This window comes from Biomphalaria glabrata, chromosome 10 (genome assembly GCF_947242115.1).
Source record: "Biomphalaria glabrata chromosome 10, xgBioGlab47.1, whole genome shotgun sequence".
Lineage (NCBI taxonomy): Eukaryota > Metazoa > Mollusca > Gastropoda > Planorbidae > Biomphalaria > Biomphalaria glabrata.
In genome coordinates, this window is record NC_074720.1 from 37,730,825 (window position 1) to 37,751,277 (window position 20,453).

The window sequence follows — 20,453 nt, forward strand, 5'->3', positions numbered from 1 at the left end:
AAAATTGTTAGTGTAGATCTATTACAAATTTAATTTCATGTCTGATCCATATACATTTGTTTTGTTTTTTTTAAGTTTTTATTTTCTATGTTGCTTGTTTGATGCTATAAATGCGAATCGAAGGCCCTGGTGACAGGTTTCAAACATTCTTAAGAACACAATGGTCGCGACTACGTTTTGCGTATTTCAAACAGACTCATAAAAACGAAAATCCCACACACACACACACACACACACAAACAACATGTATTTAAAAAAAAAGTTTTATCTAAGAAGATTGAGCTACTTATGGCCCTTTGTTTGATTTCTAAAGGATGAATCTCTCCTGTGGTGTTAAGGTGACCCGTTGAACGTGACATGGGAAGGTGTATTTTGGTTAGCCCCGGACAATGTGCACACAATAGACAACAATGAACAGACTACAATAGTCCCAGCACAAGAATATAGACATGAAACACTAAATCCACACCACCTACAAAAGACTATTAAACAAACGCCTACATTGCAGACAATATGCAATCAATTCAAACCACTTACAGGAACAAAAATGATAAGCATTTATATAAATTCTCTGTGTGTATATTAAGCACGGTACAGGAAGTTAAAGTACAAAAGAAACTTATTTATAAATAATACAAAGCTTATCTAAGGGGAAGAACTCCACACCTACAACGTCTTATCCCAAGAATGTAGAAGTTATTTCCCTTATTAGATATTAAACAAAAGTAATTGTCGATAATAAATTGACTATTTTTGTTAGGCCCAAGAAATAATTGCTTTACGTTTCAACTTGATCTGAGAATGGGTGAAGAGAAACGACGCGCAAAATTATTTAAGGGGACAAAACCCGACATGTTTAACCATACATGTGAATACTGAAGGATACTAAATTTCCCTTGCTTGGTATCAAACAAAATAATTGATAAACAGTATAAGTGACTAAATGTTTTTGATGTTTTACTGATTCCTGTATTGTCTACGCACTTGATCGTTGTGCAAAGTTTAAACTTTTAAAGTTCGAGAATGGGTTTTGGAGAATTAACGTGTACACACACTTTTTTGACCAGACAGTTAATATCAGCTTTGTAAAGAGAAAATGATAATAGTTTTAAAATGGTGTGGGGAACACAATGAAAGTATTATATAGGTAGATATAGGTAGATATAGGTAGATATAGGTAGATATAAGTAAATATTGGTAGATATAAGTAGATATAAGTAGATATAAGTAGATATAGGTAGATATAGGTAGATATAGGTAGATATAAGTAGATATTGGTAGATATAAGTAGATATAAGTAGATATAGGTAGATATAGGTAGATATAGGTAGATATAGGTAGATATTGGTAGAGATAGGTAGATATAAGTAGATATAGGTAGATATAGGTAGATATAGGTAGATATAGGTAGATATTGGTAGATATAGGTAGATATAGGTAGATATAAGTAGATATTGGTAGATATAGGTAGATATAAGTAGATATAGGTAGATATAGGTAGATATAAGTAGATATTGGTAGATATAGGTAGAGATAGGTAGATATAGGTAGATATAGGTAGATATAAGTAGATATAGGTAGATATAGGTAGATATAGGTAGATATAGGTAGATATTGGTAGATATAGGTAGAGATAGGTAGATATAGGTAGATATAAGTAGATATAGGTAGATATAGGTAGATATAAGTAGATATTGGTAGATATAGGTAGATATAAGTAGATATAGGTAGATATAGGTAGATATAAGTAGATATTGGTAGATATAGGTAGAGATAGGTAGATATAGGTAGATATAGGTAGATATAAGTAGATATTGGTAGATATAGGTAGATATAGGTAGAGATAGGTAGATATAGGTAGAGATAGGTAGAGATAGGTAGATATAGGTAGATATAAGTAGATATAAGTAGATATTGGTAGATATAGGTAGATATAGGTAGAGATATGTAGATATAGGTAGATATAGGTAGATATAAGTAGATATTGGTAGATATAGGTAGATATAGGTAGAGATAGGTAGATATAGGTAGATATAAGTAGATATTGGTAGATATAGGTAGATATAGACTGAGGTGGGTGTGGTGGCTGAGTGGCCAAGCGCTTGGTTTCTGAATCGTATGGTCTAGAGATCGAATTCCTGGTGATGACTGATTTTAAATGTCCTGAGTCCACCCTACTCTAATGGACATGGGACATCCGTCGGGGATTACGAATTTTTGGAGAATCTATTTCGATCACAATTGGGACAATAGTAACATTGAAATTGTAGTATAGAGAATTACATTCACCCACAAATCATGGGAAGCACTACTACCTTTATTTTTCGATACACTATTTTATAAATAATTCTTATGTACCTGCATAAAGAAATATTCACGCTAAACAATAAAAGGTTCGATCAAAATCAGACTTTCGCTTCTATTTTGAGTACGGGAGGACAGACAGCAAGCACAAATAAAATATCTGCCTTTTTTTTTCTACGGGGTCCTCAAAAACAATCAGCAAAAGCACATAACAATAATACAAAAATAAATTTAAAGAGTTTTAAAGTTAAGACATTTTCATCTAAATTTCTACTATTAGCTCACACGTCTTTATAAGTCTAAGGCAGTGATGGGCAAACTATGGCCCGCGGGCTAACTTCGGCCCGCAGAAAGGTTTTACCCGGCCCGACACATGTTTAGTAATAATAATTAAAAATAACTTCCCTCACAATCTCACAATGTAAAAACTCAAGCTTTTAATACAAATTGACTCCCAAGACTAATGCTAATTTTAATGATTCAAGATTGTTCGTTTCATACAACGTTAAATGTGCCTCAGTCACGTGACTGTTGATTCGGTGTTTATTCTTTATTAAATTGTCCTAAATAAACCAGTCCTAGTAATGCTTGTAAATACTATTTGTGATAGATTAAATTAGCTCACTTAGCTCACTTAGCTCAATCTTAAGAATAATTACGTCTAAATATGAACCAAATTATGATGAACCATTGTATCTTCATTTATCGCATTAGTTTAATTTTGGCATTATTAAATCATATATTAAATTTCTGTATTTTTCTAGATGAAAAAAAAAAAAGCAAAAAAACTTATGGCCAGCCAGGATTTTTCCTTTGAGTTTTTGCCCATCACTGGTGTAAGGAATCAAAGAAGCTGGTCAAAAGGTGGAAGTTCTAATGGGTGTCTGATATTAGTTTGGGAAAGTAAAAGGCGGTTGGTCGTTGTGCTGGTTACACGACACCCTTGCTAACCGCCGGTATAGAGAGATGCTTAGGGGCCCCCCAAAAATTGTTTTGAAGAAAAAGCAAAGGAATAAATTACCTTATGTTGATTACAAGGGGCCCATATCTCAACTAGCTTAGGGCCTTATCAAGTGTAAATCCGGCCCTGTATATTTAAAGTCAACCCTTCACAATTTTCAAACATTTAACTTTCGACCCTCATTCTGGCAACCAAGCACTATAATTTAGCCTATTCGCTCGATATACTTTTATTTTTTTTAAAGTCTACACTCGACTCTAGACACTTGGTATTAGTTTAAAAAACTAAGCACATAGACCTGTCTCGTGTCATTGTGTTTTGTCAGTGAAAGTTCGAGCCCCCCCCCCCCCATCCCCTATCCTTGAGGATCCTCCCTTATCAAGACAACAAAGTCAGCGTCAAGAAGGTCATTTATTTATATAGGTCCTTTTTATAGGACTAATAGTGTGTTGGTCCGCGACCATTCGTTTTGGAATGCCTCAACCGATACAATTCGTAATAGAAAGGCTTCAACACTGACGAGCAACGTCACAACTATGGGCAGTTTAGACCAATGGCTCGTTGCCACGTCGTATAGACCTGTGACGTGGCAGCGAGCTATTTGGTCTAAACTGCCCACAGGCTGTGACGTTGCAGGTCAGTGTTCAGGCCTTCTCTAACGGTTGGTCTCGGTTGGGTGTAAGTGACACAGTCATTGAACAAAAATAGTATTGAAGAGTTCTAGGCAGAAAACTTTTTGCGTTGACTTGTAAGTTCTTAGACATTCCTTCTGAATAGATGGTTACGTTATAACCCAGGCCAGGTGGGGGGGGGGGGGGGGGGGAAATGGAGATAGACAGTCGACAGATGATTCGACAGGCTAAAGAATAGGTGAAAGTTAAGCCAAGGACTGCATTGGGGGTAGCGGCGGCCAAGGTTCGAACCCGGGAAGGCGGGAACACAGTAACGAAAGTCCGGGGCACATACTACAACGACAGAGTTGTTCAATTAGTGTAAATAAAAACTCATGTTGCACTTCTATTGTCACAATGGCGTGCTAGTAATTAAATGTAAAAACGGGCTTATCAGATCTTCGTAACGAAACAATTTTTTGTCCTTGCATGCATCTGCATCAAGAGAAGGCAACTCTTTGTTTTTTGCATGCAATGGTGTACTAGCGTTATCTACTCTTGTATCTCTTTGAAGTGCTCTCGAAGAGATACCTTGCTCACTTGAGAGCACTTAAGTCAATGTAAACGTTTTAGAAAGACAGGTTGACAGACAGACAGTCTACTGATAACAAACTATTTGATATGTTTTTAACTCAAAGCAGATATTCTCTTCTGCACTAGAATAAATTAGAATTGAAACAAAAATGTATACGAAAAATGAAATGAATTACGATAAATAAATATCTATGTTTAAAAACATATTCAACTACCAGAGAATTTAATAATAATAGTGATAATAAAATCATGACAAAAGCTAAATATTTTTACATCCCCCTACGAAAAAAGGCTTTGTCAGCGTAAGGTTTAGCAAAATATGTAGGTCATAATTTCTCACATTCTTAATCTTTAGACTTGAAGACAATGCCTTAATAACCTTTATCATAAACAAGAAAAACATTAACAAATACTTTTTTAAAAGAACAATACCTCCTTTATACAACTTATAGAGCAGGGGTATTCAACCTGTGGATCGCGACCCCTTGGGGGTCGAATAACGATTTGCCAGGGGTCGCCTAAAACCATTTAAAATATGGATTTTAATACTGCATACGCTACGTCATGCTTTTAAAAAAAAAACCTATTCACACAAGTCTGCACCACAAACATGGGGAATAAGAAATAAGTTAAAAAGTAAAGCTCCCTTTTTCAGACCTTGCGATCTATAAGATAAGATCATTTTTATTGATCCAATCAAATGGAAATTCAGTTTGACTACAATTTACAACATCAGCGTAACTACTGTACAATAACAATATAGATGCAAATACGAGCAACATTCACACACGAAACACAGATGATGTAAAGGTCATCTGTTTCTGTGGACCACGGTTAACGGGGGTGTCATGTGGCTAGCACAACAACCAACCGCCTTTACTTTCCCCAACTTAGTGCTGGGTGGACTCAGAGGCGCCCAAAGATCCCTAGTTAAAAATCCAAGTCTTCACTGGGATTTGAACCCATTACTTCGGTTCGCAAGCCACGCGCTTTACCGCTTAGCCACCGCGTCTCCCGAAAAAAAAAGAAATAAAATAGTAAATAAATGCATGTGACAAAGATGCAATTTTATTCATTTAGGTCTATAATTCAATCATAATGAGAAATATTTATTTCAAGACTATAATGACAATTGCTTAGTGATGAAACCTAAAACTTTATCCTATGTACATACTAAGTGAATGTTTTAGAACATTATCAAAAGCACAGCTACTAAGGCTTATGGTTTTATGGTTGGGGTCGCCACATAGTGGAGAATCGTAAAAGGGGGTCGCCAACCTAAAAAGGTTGAGAACCGCTGTATTATAGAGCGATTGTTTCTCTCTTAATAACTAAGTATCAGCTGACCGAGCCTCGCTCGGTTGAATAATTTGTTGAGGAATGAGATTGACTTATTTTGGATCGGGTCAAGACTCTCAATTGGAAAAGTTGCTTTCGTGTTCTTTTAGTTCTGAATGTTCTAAATGTCAATGTACATGGCGATTAGAATAGAAAGTCTCTTAAGTCCCCATACAGAACACTGGTAGGACGGAATCATCTTCTTTTTTTGAAGTAATATAAGATACAGTCTAGAAAACCGCAGCTCAAGTCGAGTTGTATTGGGCTATTTTTGGCTTGGAAGAAAGTCTTAATATTGCCATTTGTATACTCATGAAGTTTTTTGTACGAAACCTCAAGGGATGCAATATCTCTACGGTAAAACATGGACTTTTTTTTTTTTTTACTTTTAACGAAATAAAATGGCAGACACACTTAAAAACATTGCGTTAGTGTTCTAAAAAAGGATTCATCTAATCAATTTTTTTGACAAAAAAGTCGGAGCAGTTAACGAATTCGCATACGCTGACGCGTCTTAAGTTTTATCTATAAACCTTAAAAAACAGAATTCACCTAATAAAACCTACTCAGTACTCAGCCCCAAAGATCCCCGTAAATGGACATCCCCTTACAACGTGATGGACCACTTTACATATCTTGGAAGCATGGTATCAAATGACGCGTCGTTTTCAAGGGAAGTTGATAACCGTCTGGCCACGGCCAGTAGTGCTTTTGGACCCTCCAGGAATGATGTGCTTGGCGTCATTTTCAAGTAAGATAGACGGGTTGACTCTGGAATTGCATATTGAAAAGTCTTACTTAGAAAATGAAACAACGTCATAAAAATTTAATAATATTTTTAAAATCATTTTCTGTTTTACTTAATTAGTTTTCATATGCAAGCATACCTGGATTTTTGTTTTGTCTTTAAGAAGAAAAAGCGTTCCCGACCATATACACACACGCCCTGCCCACTTATGAACACGCCTTGTCCACTTGGGGGAGATGTCACAGTTTGAGAAACGCTAACAAAGAGTCTAGGTAGAAAAGGAAGAAAATCTCCGTGAAATCCAATCAAAATATTTGAGTGTGTCAGCGGAACAAATATAAAAGGTTTTAATCCGGCCCTGCTGACACTGCGAACACATTCTGTGTGACTTAAACAATTGATATTTGAACTTTGACTCTTATTTCCAATGGACCACCCAGAGAGTCTTTGACAGACTTTGACAGAAGTAGATATAGATTCTAATAAGAAAACAAAAACACAGAAGTCCACCCACTGGAATAATCTCTTCTCCTTTGAAAGTATCAACGCGCTGGCAAGATTTTTTTGTGTCGAGTTCTAGAGTGAATCTTGAGATAATTGGTACAAGTTATCCATTGATTTTTTTTTTTTTTGCTTGGGCATATCCGGAACTTTGAGTCGAGTACTGTAGAAGGGCCGAAAAAAAAAGCCTTGTTAATGCTTTTGGAAACAGTACGCTTTAACCTTCATTATCTTCTAGAAAAACCAGGGGAGCGTATCAAATATCCAACTTGAGTAGTGATCGTAACTAAAGTTTTTTTTCTAAAGAGGAGATAATTTAATCAATATTAAAATTATAGCCTTGTATTATGAAGCAAGGCGACTCCAATAGTAATTTGGCCTTTGTAATATTTTGAGTTTTATTTCTAGGAACAGGCTTCGAAGTCAGGTCCAGCAACTACAAGCCTAACTGATCTATGTGACGTACACTGACTTCCTAGTGACACCTGTTTAATCTTTGAACACGATCTCTATACCCACAAAACTTGCGTCTAATTCGTTGATTATAATTCGCAGTGTATGTCACTTAATGACCATACACTAGACTCCTTATCGCCATTATTTACTTTCAAGTATTTTGTTGTTTTAATTACATTTTCACAACAAGATTTACGAACATACACAAGTATCCCATCTTTTTTTACAAAGCTTATATCAACTGTCTGTGTGTGGTAAAATGTTTGTACACGTTATTTCTCTTGACACCAATCTCGGATCAATCTGAACTTTTACCTGACAAAACAAGAATCAATGAGAAAAAAAATAATTAATTAGCTAGTTAACTATGGTAATTAGTTTGTTAGGTATAGAAAAGGGAAAGAAATTGTACTTAAATGATGTGAAAGTATAAGTTAAATTAGCTTCTTTTATACTTTGCAAGTTTCCGCTTTAAAGCTTGAAGCTAACAATAGATAACTATAACACCTATTTTCATAAGCGCTTCACTGACACAATGGTTTTTGTGTTGGCTTGAAGCAGCTTGACCCCACGAATTTTTAATTCAGGCCTTTCAACTTTTTTAAAATTAATGCATTTAAAATGCGATCTTGGTTACATTCACACAGATACCCCATTCTTTCTCCCCCCCCCCTTTTTTTTTCCCAACTGGTCCGGACAAGTGATAGGATCATATTGAGAAAGTTAAAAGCATGCAATAGCGCTAAACAAAAACAATTGATAAAAATATTTATAATCACACAGATTTATTGTTGTTAGTTTAGATCAGTGGGCCCAGGGGTCGATTTCGTTAAATTAGGGGGGGGGGGCACTGGAAGCCAAAGGGGCGGTAGGGGGGCGCTGGGCACAATGGGCGGGCGGTAGGGAGCGCTGGGTTAAAGGTGGGACTTACAGATGAAAGAAGAACCTCGAGGTGCACTGAAATAAAACTAAAAATGTCTTCAAAGTTAACGCTGAAATTCTAATAGCAGACAAATAATAATAGACGTACTACATCTTTTAGATTATAGTTTATTTGATCTACATATGTGAATATATTCATATGTAAAAGTTAATTTAAAAAAAAACGACGAAAAGCTAACATTCCAATAGAATAATATAAACCTTTTTTTTAACAATAAAAACATTGATAAAGTCAGTCGTGAGGACATTCCATATAGTTGCACGGATTGGCAAAATTGAGTTTATGAAACCAAGTCGGTTTCACGAACATATCGGATATTTCAAATAGAATATTCATGAATAATTATTAACTCTTTCTCTCCTAACTGACGATACCAACGTTGATTCCACCAGAATGTGGTAAATAATTACGGAGAGAAAGAGTTCAACTTTCAACTATTCAAACAATACTAAAAAACCACGGCCAAGCTGAATATCTTATCTTATATAATACAGACGTTACTTCAAAAAAGATGATTACGTCCAACGCGTCATGCATTCAGTCATGCATATTAACCATCTTAGAAAATTGCATAGGTAGAAAACAACTTAAGATGTTTCAAAATTCATTAAAACTATAATTTAAAATTGTTAAGAACTTATTTGTGACCCAAAAAGAATTTTTTTTTGTTAGGGATGAAATATTATTTCAAAATTGTGTAGTTATGTAGCTCATTGCGACATATGGGGCCCCTTCAGTGTCTGGACGCTACAAAGACTTCAGAAGTAATAGGCCAATAGAATAAAGAAAAATCCAGATCTATCCACTATTCTGATTCACCTTGTGAGTTGTGATTAATAGGCAACTTCTTGGTACAATGTCATTCCTATTTGAATCTAATTTAAAAAATGTAAATAAAATACAAACCCATGCCGAAATTAAGTGCTTCTTTCTATCAATTGTGTGAAACAAATGATGAGAAACTTGTTAAACTCCTAATTTAAGCGGAAGTTCGCTGGAAAGGGAGTTGAATTGCACGTTTTGTGTTAAGCTCTTAAATACAATTTTGGATTATTTATATTTAAAAAAAAAAACAGGAAGATTCATCGACGACTTAAAGAAGGTTTTAAAAAAAAGATTTGTCTTCGGGGTTGTGACTTTCATTGATTAAATCATTCTCTCTTTTATCGAGATATTAAATGTATTTTAAAGGGATTTACAATCTCACGTTACTTGTTTTTTTGGCAAATGAATTACTGCCTAAGGACATCGATGTCTATGTAATTAACCCAACAAAACTCTGAGGAAATGACGCTTCTATGATGTAATATATCTAGATCTATTACAAATTTAGTTACATGACTGTTCCAAACTAATTGATATAACTACGATCAATACAAGCTTTTAAAAAAAAAAATTTTTTTTATTTTCTTGTTTGTTTTAAGTTTATCTCCGGAATATTTATACTTCCTTTAAAGCTAGGCATGCTTTCGTTAGTACAGTGGAGGAAACACGCAGAAAGGGTCTTCCAAAGAAAAACTTGCTGGAGGATGATGATATTCATGTAGTAAAAACTTGGTTTAAGGCTAAATTAACTTAAGACTACTTCAAATTGAACTGACTCTTCTAAAATTGGTCTGCTCTTATGTCACATGTTTTTTTTTCTTTCTCTCGAAAACGTTTCGTCTGGGATATCGTAGGGAGCGCTGGATGCTAAAAACAAATCACTGCAAACAATAATAAAACCAGAGACTTATATGATTATGAATGTGATAAAACTCTCACCACCAGTTGTAAATCACAAGACAAGGGTCTTTATACTTGTCTTATCGAAATGGTCTATTTTACAGTGTAATAACTCTTGTTCATGTTATGTACCTAAATCAATATCTTCTCTTTTTTCTTATAGCCCAGCCACATAGTCAGCACACACCATCGCTTCTCACTATCATACTGTAGCATCATTAACCCACTTCTGTTTCGCTCGTCACGACATTGCGATGATTGCGTTATGCTTGTGTGACCTCCTTCAGACTATGGATCATAGCATAGAATTGAGATGAATGCCTGGGAATTAACTATGTTTGGAACGATGTCACGCACACGGCAGCCCCCCCCCCCCTCCTTTTCTCCACACAGCTGATGTATCCAAAGGAACGGCAAGTGCTGATACAGTTTGGGATCAGCGGCGTCGCCGGCTCTGCCATGGTGTAGCGCAATGTGTACTGCAAAATGCCTAAGTAAGACATCACTTTTACATACTATACGACCCAAATCTGGTCTTTATAGAAAAAAAACACATACAGAAGAAGTAGACATAATATTTACATAAACCAACTTATTAACAACAAATAAATAAAGTCTACTTAGCTCGTTATTGAAAAATACATTCCCATAAAGTGGCACACTCCTCTTGAGTAACACAGTCAGAACATAACAACAAAACTATTATGTAAACATTATGGGGATTTAGTTAACCATAGTATATAAAAATCAGCTTAAGGGGGACTAACTCTTATTGAAAAAAAAGTAGCTACCCTTATTGTCCCTCTTGTCACCGGTGGACTAAACAGATTGCTACAGGCTAAAAGAAACAAATCCTCGGCCTAACCAACCTACTTATAGCATAAAAAAATAACATGGCAGCGGTGGGATTTGAACCCACGCCTCCGAAGAGACTGGTGCCTAAAACCAGCGCCTTAGACCACTCGGCCACGCTACCAACACATTTGTCATTGACTTCCTTCATACTAGAAACTGTTTTGACTTTGCACACTGAGTTTTTCACTCAATGTTAAATCATGATAGCATTGTAAAAGTTCAACATCTGGGTGAGCTTTGACCCTTCCTTTCGAGACAAAACTATTACTTCAATGTTTTAGTAGAGTTATAATGTATTAATGAACATATATAATATATAAAGTATTATAAATGGACATTAGCCCTTTCTCTCTCTCTCCTCTTTCCTTAGCCAGTTTGGGTCAGCTTAGGAAATGGCCGGATGGCGTCATACTGAAGTGTGAGAAACATGGGAGGTCCAGTAGCGAACGTACATGTATAATGGGCTTGGTCGTCGGGCCTGTTCTTGTCATGAAAAAAAAAAAGACTTCATCAGAACTATATAGTAGGTCGCCCGAAAGAAATTCGACCGTTCTGGCGTGAGAAAGACGAGTAGAATCTCGCTGTCAGAGACGTGCAGAAATTTTAAAAACATGTTTAACGTGTTTCGGATGTCCTTTCAGATTTAAAAATAGTTACATCCAAGCCCAAACCTCTCACGAGGGATGGCAGCGGGTAGGGTATGAACCCTGGGCAATCGAGACCATCCGAACGACAGTTCAGTGGGCATACCACTCGACCAGGAGGCCATGTCTTATGAAATATCTTATGCAAGAGAAATTGTCCATCTTGTTACAGATGTCTTTCACTAAAACTTACCGACTTGCTAGCCAAGGAGACGTCTCTTAAGTTATTAATTTATTTTTTAAACATTGGTAACAAGTGTTATAGGCCTAATGTAGCCTCTCGAGGAGACAGATGCTAGACTTACTAGTCAGGAGCTAATTGAAATGCAGTTTACTAGTATTTTTATGCTTTCATAGTTATTATCAACATTCAAGCGGGTGTTTCAATGGTGGTACGTCTACTTTCATGAGTGTACATGACTTTAGAACGTCAATATTTCTTACACTTTCTCATTTGCATATCCTTTTAATTAATTTTCTTAATCACTGAGAGCTATAATTAGAAAATTTGAATCAATTAAAATGGCTGGGCGTGTCTAGTGAGTAAAATAAAGATCTAGTACAGTAATAAACTAGTCAAGTGAAGCAACCATTGGAAGCCATATTGTTTACAAAATTAGGTTTACTTATTTAGTTTAAAAAAAAATAATATCTATGTATACAAGAGAAGATTTTAAAACTGTTACAGCCTCCGCCTAGAACTAAAATGGTGTGTTTTGAAATCTGGCAGACGAGAGTGGAATAAATATTTAAAAAACAACACGGGAACGAAACAAACAAATCAAACATGCCATAAATAGATCTACATTGAGAAGAGGTTGCGCTGATTAGGTGGAGGTGGGTATGTTATCAGATGACTTTTTTTTTAAAAGGAAAATCCTGAGGTGTTGATTACTAGGAATTAATGGGTAGATCTTTTTAATAGATAACTTGTTGAACGAGCTAGATGGTGCAGTGATGGAAACAAAAAATCTGATTTTTTTTTAAATAGCACACGCCCACCGCCATGGGGGACACACTGGACTCTACTCGAGACCATTCTTTATCTCATTATCTTATATAACACAGACTTTACTTTAAAAAAAAAAGAAGATGATTACGTCCTACGCGGCATGACCTCAACACTGACCTCGCAACCTGTGTGCATTAGAGCGTGACCTCCGTGACCCTATGTCGAAGGTGCCGATTAGAGACCCAATTGCTCAGTTGTTAGGTCGTACAGACCAGACGTGGCAACGAGCTATTGGTCTCCACTGCTCACAGGCTTTGTATGACGATTGGTCTCTCTATACTTCGGGGACCGAACAGGAAAAAAAAAAGGGGGGGTGGGGGGTTCACGCTACATTTCGAACATTTTGTAAACGCTACGATGGGGTGAGGGTCTAATAGGCCCATACCTCCATACCCCCATACCTTTATAGTTGTTTGGGGACAAACTATTTTTTGTGGAGGGGCCCGAGTAGCAGAGAAATAAGATACCAGTTCTTCACAGGTTAGTTTGAAAGAGCCACACTATGATTACATTTGTCTTCTTAAGTCATTATCAATAAGTATATATATTTGTTATAATGTAACTAATTCAAAAATATGACATAGTACTGGCATAGAGGAAAACAGTGGCATACGGAGGTTTCAGGACACATTAGACAGTTGAAGAACTATTACAGAGGTCTCAGAACACATTAGAAAGATGAATAACTCTTACAGAGGCTCTGGACACATTAGACAGTTGAATAACTCTTACAGTGGTCTCGGGACACATTAGACAATTGAAGAGCTCTTACAGAAGTCTCGGGGCACATTAGACAATTGAAGAGCTCTAACATAAGTTTCGGGACACATTAGACAGTTGAAGAACTCCTTACAGAGGTCTCGGGACACATTAGACAATTGAAGAGCTCTTACAGAAGTCTCGGGACACATTAGACAATTGAAGAGCTCTTACATAAGTTTCGGGACACATTAGACAGTTGAAGAACTCCTTACAGAGGTCTCGGGACACATTAGACAATTGAAGAGCTCTTACAGAAGTCTCGGGACACATTAGACAATTGAAGAGCTCTTACATAAGTTTCGGGACACATTAGACAGTTGAAGAACTCCTTACAGAGGTCTCGGGACACATTAGACAATTGAAGAGCTTTTACAGAAGTCTCGGGACACATTAGACAATTGAAGAGCTCTTACAGAAGTTTCGGGACACATTAGACAGTTGAAGAACTCCTTACAGAGGTCTCGGGACACATTAGACAATTGAAGAGCTTTTACAGAAGTCTCGGGACACATTAGACAATTGAAGAGCTTTTACAGAAGTCTCGGGACACATTAGACAATTGAAGAGCTCTTACAGAAGTTTCGGGACACATTAGACAGTTGAAGAACTCCTTACAGAGGTCTCGGGACACATTAGACAATTGAAGAGCTCTTACAGAAGTTTCGGGACACATTAGACAGTTGAAGAACTCCTTACAGAGGTCTCGGGACACATTAGACAATTGAAGAGCTTTTACAGAAGTCTCGGGACACATTAGACAATTGAAGAGCTTTTACAGAAGTCTCGGGACACATTAGACAATTGAAGAGCTCTTACAGAAGTTTCGGGACACATTAGACAGTTGAAGAACTCCTTACAGAGGTCTCGGGACACATTAGACAATTGAAGAGCTCTTACAGAAGTTTCGGGACACATTAGACAGTTGAAGAACTCCTTACAGAGGTCTCGGGACACATTAGACAGTTGAAGAGCTTTTACAGAAGTTTCGGGACACATTAGACAGTTGAAGAGCTTTTACAGAAGTTTCGGGACACATTAGACAGTTGAAGAGCTCTTACAGAGGTCTCGGGAAACATAAGTGATCAAGAACAACTCCTTTGAGAGAAAAAAGGAGTGGACAGCGAAAAGAAAAATTAAACAGATTCTCCGGCGGCTTTGTCTGAATCAAATGTAGCAAAATAGGGCGCAACTTATAAATACAGAGTAAATGGTTGGGCTTAAACTTAGATCCAGATATGAAACAACAACAAAAAAAACCAACAACTTAGGATTTCTAAGTTTCTGTTGCGAAATTTATGAGAAACAAATAAAACGTATTAGAAAAGTGTGTCCCAAACAAAGACATAAATATCGTCCCACATTATTGAAATAGTTAAAACTGAATCCAGTGTATTAAAACATAAATAACAGCTTTCACCATAGGTCTATGCTATTGTACATTGAATACTTTGAGCATAACATTGTAGTGTTGCAGTCACTTTTCTAGCTGTTGTTTTTTTAAATAATTATTCTCAGCTTAGTCGAAGTGTAAACATGTGCACTGAAATTGAGTTATCCGATTAGTGTTTCCCTCTCAGACCTTCCGATATATGGGGCAGATGATATTAAGGTCATCAGTTTCTTTGGCCATCTGTTAACGAGCAGGGTGTCTCATGTGGCCAGCACAACAACCAACCGCCTTTACTTTCCCCAACTTAGTCAAGTACCCATTAGAGTTGGCTGGACTCTGGGGCACCCAAAAATCCCGAAGTTCAAAAACCTAGTCTTTACCGAGATTCGAGCCCAGGAACCCAGGTTCGGAAGCCGCCCTTAGCCCGGATTAATAAGTATAGTCAATAGCTAAAAAGAAAGTGTATTATTTAATAATATTTTTCAAGGTAGTTTCGAAGCTAAAGAGGCTGTGTTTAAAAAAGAAACTACAATGGATCTAAATCCCAACATTTTAAACGTTTCTAGTGCCTTTTACTCTTGATACAAAAGCAAGACCTAAACATGGGCACGCTCTCTATTACCTTGTTAGAAGAAATGAACGATTGGGAAGGGTTGGACATGTAACAAGAAGAACAATGGAAACTATTGTACAGCAGGCTCTAGACTTGAACCCACATGGGAAGAGAATGGATGAGTTACAAAAGCAAGAGGTCGAACAAGAAGCTGAGACGACAGGATGGATATGAACCCAACTGAGGGAAATGGTCCAGAACAGAGTCGGATGGCGAAGTAGGCCCGACTATTGCGGCTCTGTGCTCCACCTGTAGTCAAAAGGATTAAGTAAGTCAACCTTTGACCTAAAAGTAGTTCACTGCCCAAGTCTTTATTTTTCTTTTAAATAAATCTTACTTTTAAGCCAATAAGTAGAAACAGTTTTAGTAATAATAATAATAATAATAATAATAATCTTTATTGTCCGTATGGAAATTTGTCTTACAATTTGTGCATTACACCAAACAAAAAAACATTATAACTATAAGAAACCAAAGTGTACATTCACACCAGACTCACTCATAATTTACATGTGACAAAGTTTATACCAGATTGTTCTTATTTAATGATTTGATTGCCAGGGGAACAAAAGAGTGTTTGTGTCTGTTTGTCTTTGCTATCGGTGTCTTGTATCTCTTTTGTGATGGTAAAATCACAAAATCCTGACACAAAGGGTGATTCTTTATTTCGAGGATCTTGTTCCAGCAAAGAAATAATAATGAATAATGAAAACACAAATTGCATGTCGCCACAGTGCAGCGCCATTTTGAAAAAATAGAAATATATTTTAACAACTGAAGTCCGACCACAGACATTAGCGAAATAAAAGAAAACGCATTGAAGTGTGCAAGTATTCACAAACTGAGTGACAGTCAATCTATGTTCAATGTGGTGAACAGACCGACGTAGGTGTGAAGTTTGATTTGTTGAATGAATTCAAGATCAATAAATAATCGAACTGTACATTTCAAATGTAATAGAGTGGATCGTTTGAATGAAGGAGAGAAAGTTAACGTCTGACATGTTGTTGTTTTTCTGTTCAAGCGAGGACGAGGACAAAATTCTTTACCTCCTAAAATATTTCCTACTGAACCTCATTCAAACCTGTTCCCACTACCCACCACTCTTTGTGTCTCTTCTATATCTATTTTTAAAAAATAAGTTTTCTGTCCGTGTGGCTCCTGTGTCGTGTGTGTGTGTGTTACTTGCGTTCTATTGCATTCTCGAGTTATCTAACCATCATCATTTTCTTTTCATCTCATTTAATCCTACAGATTTGTCATGGCTCCCATAGTGCAAGAGGAAAGGGGACATAATACATAGAGATAAAATCTCCATCACACTTAGCCATCTCATTTTGATGGTAGGTTGTTTTTTTCAGATCAAAAATGCATCTTATTGATTCGTATAACTTTTACTAAATTTGACATAGTCAGCATTGCGTTGAGATGGTCCTTGGACTTCTGTTAAATAGTAATTATGACCAAGCCAGTGTTATGTTTATGTTGGTCTGTGTACCTTTTGTTAAATACTAAATAATGAGGTACGTTCGTATTGTGTTGAGGCGGTCCTTTGCTGTAACAAATCCACGTCAGTGTTTTATTTAGGGGTGAGTGGAATACATCAATACGTCTTAGTCTGCAATTTTGTGATGTGTGGCTGAGTAGCATAAACCGCTTGGCTACCTATCGAGGTGGGCTCCAGTTCGAATCCCAAGACGAGTTGTGTTTGCCGGACGCCTAAAGTCAGAACTGATATCTCCCATATCCCCCTCCCACCACACGTGGGGGGGGGGGGGGGTTCAAAACTCTAATCCTTACGCCCACTAAACACTAAGACTTGGCATCGGGGCCACCAACGAAACTGTTGTTTTTTTTCCAAAGGTTGAGAAACGCTGATACCACTGACTAGGATTGAGAATCCTTGATAAAGACAGGCACGTCAACAAATACGACAGTGAGCGCAACTGACTAGACTCTGCAAGAGAAATCAAAGCAGCAGATGTCATTACGCGTGACGCGCGCCCATCACACGTGACTGTCAGACGGCATGCAAACTGTTCAGACAAACATAGCTCTGGGAAGTTCTTATGGAATCAATATGATCTCTTCTTGCGTAAGTTTATTATTATCGCACCCAACCCAGAAGTAGATCAATTTAATATCAAGAAGATTGTCTGTGGCTGGCATGCCATATTGACGCTAAGCAAGATTTTCAAAAACAAATAGAATCGGCTAATTTTATCAATCCTAATTTATCAGAAAAACCTTGTATGAAACTTTCTGTAGTGTTGACATAAGGCAGATCTACTAGTTAGTTGTCAGATATTGGATTTTTAAAAAAAAATTAGCTGTATTTATCAGTTTAAATTCGTTCCTTTTATTGATGCTTGAGTGTTGGTTTATAGTCACAAACAACTAACCGATGTAGCCGTATTACATTCTTAATGAAATAAACTTGAAGAGACTTCTTTAAAATAAAACTGAATATAGCTTGTATTTATAAGTATACACAGACTCAGCTTGAAAGTTGGTGGAAACACGGTGAAAAGATAATTGGAGATAAAATCTATTTCTCTACAAATACAAGTCTTGTCTCACGTCTCTTGCTAGTCTCTTCCCAACTTTCTCATCAGTAGCTTTTATTTACTTGAATTACGGCAGACCATCTCGAGGTTTCATCTGAAAATCTTCGGCCTACACAACCGAAACCATCCGCTCCACTTTCATTAATAATAATAATAATAATAATAATAATAATCTTTATTATCCGTAAGGAAATTTGTCTTACAATTTGTGCATTACACCAAACAAAAAACATTATAATGGTTACACCATTAGCACACACATACAATCTTATCTTATCTTGTGTAATACAGACGTTGATTAAAAAAAAAAAGATGATTAGCCTACGTCCTACGACTTAAATTCTACCAATTCATTGTTTTCCCGGCTTGCTCAGGCAACCCATTCCATGCTCTAATAGCACTAGGGAAGAAGGAGCATTTGTACAAATGTGTCCTAGCATATGGAACGAGGAATGTGCCTTTATCTTTGTGTCTTTCTATTTTATTAGATTTTGTTTTTGAATTTGAAGATTATGGTTCAGTGTTTTATGCATAATTGCTAGTTATCAGATCAGGTAGTTCTTGCTATTTTTCTCAGAAGTATCTTGATGATATTAATTTGATCTGGACTGTTGGTACACTATGCAACCACGAAAAACATGATCGGCATTCTCTGGTGCAACTTCGAGCGCATGTCTATTACTGAATCACTGTTTTCTGTTTGTTCTCTCTCTCTCTCTCTCTCTCTCTACTTTAGTTTTATTTCTTTTGTAGCTGAAGAAGGACTCTTGGCCCAAAACGTCGATTTTTTTTTTCAAATTTGGTCTAGATTAGTGTACCCTTATAATTCTATTTCGCTTTACCATAGTTTATGTATGCACCCAAAACTCATTCTATAGGCCTACATATAAACCCTATGATGTGGGCTATTGACGATGTCAAGTGGATTAGATCTAGATTGAAGGAGCGTAGCAGCACTTGGCTTACATAATCCAACAAGAAGAGAGCAAAGAAAAAGGGGGGAGTACAGTGTAGAGTCTAGTAGTGGTGGGCTGGTGGCCTATTCATTGAGAGAAAACTAGAGTGGATTTGTTTTCTTCTTTTTTTCCTAGATAGAAACTCGAGTGAATGTTGGCCTAGCCCTACATTTGGAGTAGGACTACAAGATAATTGGAAGACACAGAAAACATGCACAAATATGAAGGGAAACAAATTAGCACATCAAGGTACGATGGTTATAAAATCGAGTAACATGGAAGAGCACAAACACGATAGTAAAAAATGTTTTTGTTTTACAAATTTCGGATGTTTCGTCAGAAATGAAGATTATAGAAGGGCGGCAGGACGGGGGGGGGGGGGGGGGGGGCGGGCTTCAAACCCTGGACCATCGAGACAGTATAGAGCGTGTACCACACGACCAGCCATCCACACGACCCCGACCGCAATGTTATGTGTGGGCCCTTAGTAACATACTTTACCTGTATTGACAATGCATTTGAGTTCTGTGTGAAAGTTATAATAGAGTCTAGATCTAGATCTATATTTTTAATAACATTATATAAAAAAAAACATATTTTGACATTTTCATATCTAGTAAATGTTAAATAAATAAATGGAGGTCACAGGACTCGATAGCCTGCTATGGAATCAGATCTATTATTTCTTCTTTTTTTTTTCAAATATAATATCTACATCTAGATCTTATCTAACTCATAAGCCTACTCTAGATTTATATCTAGATCTATATTATACTATATATCGAAATTCATGTTGAATGTTCGTTCGAATGTAAGGAATTTAAAAATAAACAAAACAGCATCATACCTTTGCACTTGTAGTAGGTCTAATAGCCTATAGGTCTTATGTAGTAGATGTAGATACCGTTTATGTTTCAATAGATGTAATAATAATTTCATAGACAAGAAATGGTTCTAGAATCAGATATCCAGACTAGATCTTTAATAATCCAACACATACTTATGAGTAGAAATATCTTAATAGTTACATTAGAAGCCAAACAAATATCACCAAAGTTTCAACAAGTTAAATAGCGGAGTTCGTCTTTTTTAAAATAATTTTAGTGTTATTCAATGAATTTTAGAATTGATTTCCAGTACTATGAATATGTGATCAAGACACTTTCCGAAACATCCAAGATCTGGTAACGTCTACAAGTCAACCAGACACGACTGTTATTTTGTTAGAACTGAAAGCTTGTATTGACGTCTGCCCATTGTTGTTTCAAGGGACACAACTCTAATTGAAGAGCCTGTCGATTTTTTGTCTCGAACAAGAAAATAAATAATTGACACACACACACTCAAAAAAAGAATAACTGGATCCAAATTAATAGAGATACATGTTGTCCCCACAAAATCGCTAATTGAAGTTAAACTATATATAGCCTACTGTTAAATTGTGTGGTTGACAGAAATCCTAGAAATACTTAA

The 20,453-nt window shown here is 36.5% G+C and overlaps 1 protein-coding gene and 1 non-coding gene across 2 annotated transcripts in view; both read right to left on the reverse strand.

The window, feature by feature from the left end:
* LOC106060918 (uncharacterized) overlaps positions 1–19,853 on the reverse strand; it is a 46,809-nt gene extending 26,956 nt beyond the window's left edge. Inside the window, exon 1 of the mRNA XM_056044179.1 lies at positions 19,828–19,853. The gene's annotated coding sequence lies outside the window, so the exon portion shown is untranslated. The remainder of the gene's footprint in view (positions 1–19,827) is intronic.
* Positions 11,076–11,157, reverse strand: Trnal-uag (transfer RNA leucine (anticodon UAG)). Its single transcript has one exon. It is a non-coding gene; the product is annotated as a tRNA-Leu (tRNA).
* Positions 19,854–20,453: the final 600 nt, after the last annotated feature.